The sequence below is a fragment of the Nansenia antarctica genome (genome assembly GCF_963989245.1).
Source record: "Nansenia antarctica genome assembly, chromosome: 8".
NCBI classification, from domain to species: domain Eukaryota; kingdom Metazoa; phylum Chordata; class Actinopteri; order Argentiniformes; family Microstomatidae; genus Nansenia; species Nansenia antarctica.
Window position 1 is genome coordinate 47003592 of NC_137678.1, and position 7500 is coordinate 47011091.

Consider the following 7500-nt stretch of genomic DNA (forward strand, 5'->3'; position numbering starts at 1 on the left):
GAGGGACAGACCAGAATGAAACCAACAGAACTGCATATCACCCTTAGATATGCTAAAAAGCCAGGGCCTGACCCGCCCTATCAAGCCCTATTCGATAGAATGGGGCCACAGAGAACAGTTCTTAGCTACCTCTACCAAGACGAGCTAGGAAACGCAGCAGTTTCAACCTCGCTAACCCCAGAGGCAACGAAACTGCTGGGCTCGACTCAGTATCCCCACCTCTCACTTGCTATTGGTCCAGGTACCGAGTGGAAGCAGCTGGGTAGTTTCACTCGGCAGGTAGCAAGCATATGTCAGGGGTGGGAAGACATGAGTGAGAAACCGGGCTGGCAGCGATACCAAAATATAGAACGAAAAAGCCTAGCATGGGTTACAACAATGACACCACACACGAATTTGGACGAATGACAAATAATACTATTAAGTGCAGAGGCTGAGAACGCACTTAAAGTGATTCCAGATAGCCTCTGGTCCAAAGGAAAGACCGATGTGGGATTAATTTTTAAAGTAAAACCAGTACGGGTCAAAGCCAAATCAACTTATCGACCCAATGTCAGACAATACCCATTAAAAGACGACGCCCGCATAGGTATCAAACCAGTTATACAGGACATGATAAAAGCAGGCATTCTTAGGGAATGCCCCGACGCAGAATGCAATACACCAATATTTCCTGTAAAAAAGGCAGACCAAACGTCATGGAGAATGGTGCAGGATCTCCGAGCTGTAAACCAAGCCACACAGGGCGCGGCTGCAGTCGTAGCAGATCCTCACATTCTACTAAACAGTTTATTTGCAGGACAAACATACTTCTCTGTTATAGACCTTAGCAATGCGTTCTTCTCCATCCCAGTGGATAAAGATTCACAGGGGTGGTTCGCATTTACATACGAACACAAAAAATACACATACACACGCATGCCACAAGGGTGGTCTGAAAGTCCAATGATTTTCCACCAGGCAATGCAAAATTGCCTGGCGGACCTTCATATTCCAGAGTCCTCACAGATTCTGCAATATGTAGACGACCTGCTGGTGGCCGCCCCCACCAAACAGGAATGTATGGCCGTCACGATCCAGTTGCTACAGCATCTGGAAAAAACAGGAAGTAAAGTATCGAAATCAAAACTGCAAATATGTCAAGAAGCAGTTGTGTTCTTAGGACACACATTAAACAAAGAAGGGCGTCGCATTAACCCAGACAGAAAAACATCAATGACGGCAACACCACAACCACAGACTAAGAAACAAATGATGCAGTTCTTAGGAATGACAAACTACTGCAGGGCTTGGGTGGCGGAATATGCCGCCATCACCCAACCCCTGCTGAATCTGATATACACAGACACATTAAAAATGAGCGATAAACTCGATTGGAACACGGAAGCATTAGACGCATTTAATACACTAAAACAAAGTCTAGTAAGCTCCTCCGTACTCGCATTACCAGACTATGGGAAACCATTTACTCAGATGGTAGATTGCAAACAAGGATTTATGACCTCAGTATTGACTCAAAAACATGGAGAAAAACAGCAACCCATTGGGTTCTACTCTAAACGATTAGACCCAGTATCATTGGCACTTCCACCGTGCGTTCAGGCTGTCTGCGCGGCAGCAATGGCAGTACAGTGCACGGCAGAAATAGTCCTGTTCCACCCGTTGAGGTTATTGGTACCGCACGCTGTCTCCATGTTGCTGAATGAAACAAAAATGGCGTTCCTCTCACCAGCTCGTTTCCTCGCTCTGACAGCCACGCTACTGTCACAACCTCACATCAGCATAGAACGGTGCACATTGTTAAACCCCGCTACACTGATGCCCACCCCAGATGATGGAAACCCCCATTCGTGTAAAGAGCAAACAGAACAAACTTGCAAACCACGGCGAGACCTAAAAGATACTGCACTAGGGAAAGGAGAAGTGTGGTATGTGGATGGGTCTTGCTCAAAGTCACTGACAGGACAGAACATGACAGGATACGCTGTAGTATCAGACACATCAATCATCAAAGCTGGCAAACTACCACACTCACATTCAGCTCAAGCAGCTGAATTAGTAGCATTAACAAAAGCATGTGTAGCAGCCAAAGGAATAGACATCACATTATACACCGATAGCCAATATGCATATTCAGCGACACACACCTTCGCTGCACAATGGGCTAGGAGAGGAATGAAAACCTCTACAGGAAAATCCATAACACACTCAGAACTGCTGACCAAATTACTGGAAGCAGTTCTGCTACCTCGCTCCCTAGCTATATGCAAATGCGCTGCACACACCAAAGGAACAGACAGAACATCGAAAGGAAATGATTTTGCAGACAGAACAGCAAAAGAAGCAGCTGCGGGTAAATACGGAACTGAGATTCTCGTCAACACAAAACCACTTCCGCAGCCAATACCATTTGAAGCTATTATAGACATGCAGAACAATGCATCAGACAAAGAAAAAATTAAATGGGCTAGAGACAACGCAGTCCTAGGGACGGACAAAGTTTATAGAATAAATGGGAAAATTGTTTTACCACAGAGTCTCTACAAAACAGCAGCTCATTTGATACATGGGGTTTGCCACGTATCAACAGCAGGGATGATTAACAGGATTAATGAACATTTCCACACATATAATTACACACAATTTTCAAAAAACTTTTGTAGATCGTGTATGACCTGCTGCAAACATAATTCACAAGGAAATGAAAGACCAAAGAGGGGCAAGTTCCCCTCTGCAAAACATCCATTTCAACACATGCATATGGATTTTATCGAACTCCACAGCTCTGGGCCAAACAAGTACAGATACTGTTTGACCCTCATCTGTCCAATGTCAAAATGGGTTGAAATAGTACCCTCAAAAACGAATGATGCACTTACAGTGGCCAAAGCCATATGTAACCGCATCATTCCAAACCACGGCATCCCAGAAAGAATATATAGTGATAATGGCTCACATTTCGTGAACGAATTGATCAAACACGTGTCCAAACACCTGGACATTGAACTAAAGAATCACTGTTCCTATCACCCTCAAAGTGCAGGATTGATAGAAAGAACAAACGGCACAATAAAACTAAGACTTAAGAAAGCAATGGAAGAAACGGGGCGAAGGTGGGAAGAGTGTGTTTCTCTAGTGGAAACATACATGAGAATAACACCGACACCTACGGGTCTGTCCCCATTTGAAATAGTAAATGGGAGAAGGTTTAGACTACCCATAGTAGACGACATTAGGGAAGTAGATTTGGCAGAAACGGAAAACACACTGGCCACGTGGATGACCCAGCTATTTAGAAAACAGGAAATAGCCAGAACAAATAATCTGCCAGACCTTTCTGTCTCCCTACAGGATCCAAGACTACAACCTGGTGACCAGATCCTCATCAAAGAAATAAAGAGAAAACATTGGCACAGCCCGCGGTGGGTTGGGCCATTTGAAGTACTGTTGAGCACCCCAACTGCCGTCAAGATCGCAGAACGAGATACGTGGATACACCAAAGCCATTGTAAGAAAGTGACATTATTCCCCTCGAACGACGGGTAGTGGTGGAAGTCCGGCTACAAAGGGGGTCGTCCTGGTAGAGGACGGTACGTCTCAAACCGGTGAAGAATTCTCCAAGATCCACTACCATATTAGAATGAGGGGACCACATCTTTTTTGGACAATGGTGTTCCTGGCCTTAGGCCTCACTCTGTTAATCATAGGACAGACTCCAGAGCAAGATACTGATATTAATACACGAACACGACGATATCTGGCTGACCTAACACAAGACACAGACACCGCCACACACCCTTTTCTGACTAACACATGGTACAAATGTTCACAGACAGGCGCAGAATAGGAATATGACTGACTGTTATGTTTGCTCTCATTTGCCTGTCTCAGCCAGCCACCCCACTCTGTGGGTGGTTCCGCTCTCAAGTCGACAAACAGAGTGCCTCATAAGCAGAATAAGTGGAAAAGACAAATCCCCATATTTCTGGAACATTAGGCCCCTATGCGCAGAAACGCTCCCCTTGCATCTCCATTTGCCCAAACCACTCTTGACCCCTCTAGTTAGATTCGAACCTGGGGTCGAGCTCGCTAACTGCTTTACTAGGAAGAAAGGAACAATTTCTCTAGGGAAACTCCCTAAGATAAGATGCCAAATTACTTGGACAATACCAGAGACAATAATATCAGAGTACATTATAGGAATACCAGAGACAAGAACACAGTACATTATAGGAAAGGGCAGAGTACAGCTCGATCCGGATCTCGATGAGAGCCTTAAAGGTTCAAGAATGGTTCAAGAATGGTCGAGAATGAACGATTTCCCTAGAAATGGCACTCGGCCAGTACAGGGGATATATTGGGTCTGTGGGAATAAGGCATACACTCATCTCCCAGATAACTGGGCCGGGGTGTGTGCTCCCGTTGTCCTATCAGAACACACTTACATCATGACCCATGACATCTCCTCCCGACGAACCAAACGAGACGCCCAAGTCCAGGCACACGACCCAATCTGGGGCAGTGATGTCCCAGATGACAAGAAACTTTGGACTACTAGTCAAAAGATTGTACTTGCATTGTTCCCCGGGATAGGGATAGGGAAGCATTCCCTGCGCATAGAAACCCTGAACTATCAATTAGAGACATTTGTAAATGCATCCCTTACGATAAACGAAGCCCAGAACCGCGAAATCGATCAGATCAGACTGATGGTACTCCAGAACAGAATGGCTCTTGACCTATTGACTGCAGTGGCAGGAGGAACATGTGTGATGCTTAACACCACACGCTGCACTTACATCACAGACAACTTACACTTGCCCAATATGACTGACGCTTTGAACCGACTCCGTGACTTGCAACACATCCTGACAACATCCCACACTGATCAGAATGCGTGGGGATGGTTGGATTGGCTGAACCTAGGAGGCATGAAACAACTATTAGTAAAAGGACTAATGATTTTCTTTGTTGTAATAATATTTCTGGCTGTGCTCGTTTGTTGTGTCTTCCCCTGCTTCAAAGCTATGACCAACAAACTGATTTCAGGAATATTTGTACAACAAATGTTGACTCGAGAGATTATGATGGAACCGAAGTACCAGCCTCTAACCCAAATTGAGAAAAATGAATATTCATGTCCGTGATCTGTACGGCGACGTTGAATGACGGTTGAACTAGAAAATGTGGAAACAAGATAGCTCTACCTGAATAAAGAGACGGATGTTTGTATCGTGATAAAATATGAAAAACAGCAGGGAAATGTTAGAGTTAAAGACGATGTTTTCATAAATGATAAAATGATAGTTAAATGTTCTATATAATTCTTTGTATCACTGTGTAAAACTGTACACCCTTTTACTCTAGGGCTCTGTATATGAACCTTGTACACCATGAACCTTGTACACCCTTTTACTCTAGGGCTCTGTATATGAACCTTGTACACCATGAACCTTGTACACCCTTTAACTCTAGGGCTCTGTATATGAACCTTGTACACCATGAACCTTGTACACCCTTTTACTCTGGGTTCTGTGCATGAACTTTTTCTCACCCATTGTCCACCCCTTATCTTCAGTTTCAGCTGGGCGTCCGCTTCCTGTCACTTCCTCATGAAAAACTGTCTCCGCCTTTTTCCATTCTGTTAGAATAAAAAGGCTGACTTGGAGAGTGGAACTTCAGATCCATTTGGACTGACCCTTAACACGGTCTCTCTGAATCACTCTCCTTGCAAGTAAACTGAGCTCCTTGACTCCGCGTCTCTTTGTGTCTGAAAGCCTACTAAGGTCTGTGGAACTAGCGTTGGTTATCATCACCTGTCCTACAAACAGGCTAAGTCAGAAAATAGCATTGAACTATAACCATCAATTATCTTTGGAATCAAAAAGTTCCACACTTACCTGTTCGGAAGGAGGTTCACCCTGCTGACCGACCATCGTCCTTTGACATCCATCTTGGGTCCGTATGCAGGGATACCGACCCTGGCAGCAAGCCGCATGCAGCGCTGGGCACTGCTCCTCAGTGCTCACAACTATGACATTAAGTACCGGAGGTCAGGGGCACACGCCAATGCGGATGCTTTGTCACGCCTTCCACTTCCTGATCACCCTAAGAGCAAGGAGCAAACCATTTTCTACTTTGACATGGTGGAGAGTGCCCCGGTGACTGCTCACCGGGTCAGGAAGGAAACAAAGGGGGACCCCATCCTCTCCAGGGTGTTTGACCGCGTTATGAGAGGGGATCTGTCACAGGTTCCTGACGCACCACCGGATCTTCAGCCTTACCTTTCGCGGGGGAAGGAGTTGACGGTGACGGCTGGATGCTTGCTCTGGGTCATGCGGGTCATAATCCCGACAAAGCTGAGAGAACCAGTCCTGAGAGAGCTACACTCAGGCCATTGTGGCATCGTCAGGATGAAAGAGCTTGCACGCAGTTACTTCTGGTGGCCTGGGCTAGACTATAACATTGAATCTAAAGCCAGATCATGCCCATCATGTCAAGTCATCAGAAACACACCAAGCCTGGCTCCGCTGCATCCTTGGGACTGGCCAGCGTGTCCCTGGCAACGAGTTCATCTGGATTTTGCAGGACCAGTTGATGGAGCTACGCTGCTGGTGGCCGTGGACGCACACTCAAAGTGGCCTGAGGTGGCTGTCATGTCCACCATCACCTCGGGGAAGACCATTCAGATATTGAGGGAGATGTTTGGTCGATTTGGACTCCCTGAGCAGATCGTCACTGATAATGGGCCATCTTTTGTATCAACAGAGATGGAGGACTTCCTACAGAACAATGGAATTAAGCACATCCTTTCAAGTCCATACCATCCATCCAGCAACGGATTGGCTGAGAGAATGGTGCAAACTGTAAAACATGCCCTCAAAGCATCCAAGAGTGAGGCTCCCTTGAAGCAACGCCTTGATACTTTTCTACTCAAGTATCATAATACCCCTCATGCAACGACTGGGACCTCGCCAGCTTACCTTCTAATGAAGAGGCAGCTTCGGACATGTCTTGATCTGCTGCAACCTACCTCAACGGAAACATCAGTCCACGAGAAACAGCAGGAACAAGTAAATCAGCGAGCTAAGCGGTCTAAAGACAGACAGTTTGATGTTGGAGACTCTGTCCTCGCACGCAACTACACTACTAAGGAGAAATGGACCCCTGCCACGGTCCTCCGGAAGACTGGACCTGTTTCCTATCATGTTCACACCAAAGACAATCAGACATGGCGTAGGCACGTGGACCAGTTGTTGCCTAGAGAGCTAGGAGTGACCAGCCCCACATCCGGGGCATCAGGATTCGCGTTCACGGACGAGCTGACACCACACCTGAGCATGCCGGTACCTGCAGCGGCCACACCTTCGCCGCCTGCAGTAGAGCCAGCACCTCCAGACCCCTCGGTGATCGAATGCCCTGTGATCGAGCTTGAACCCAGCCCTTCTCCGGTGCTGAGGCGCTATCCCCCAAGAGACAGGAAACCTCCTGAGCGCCTGG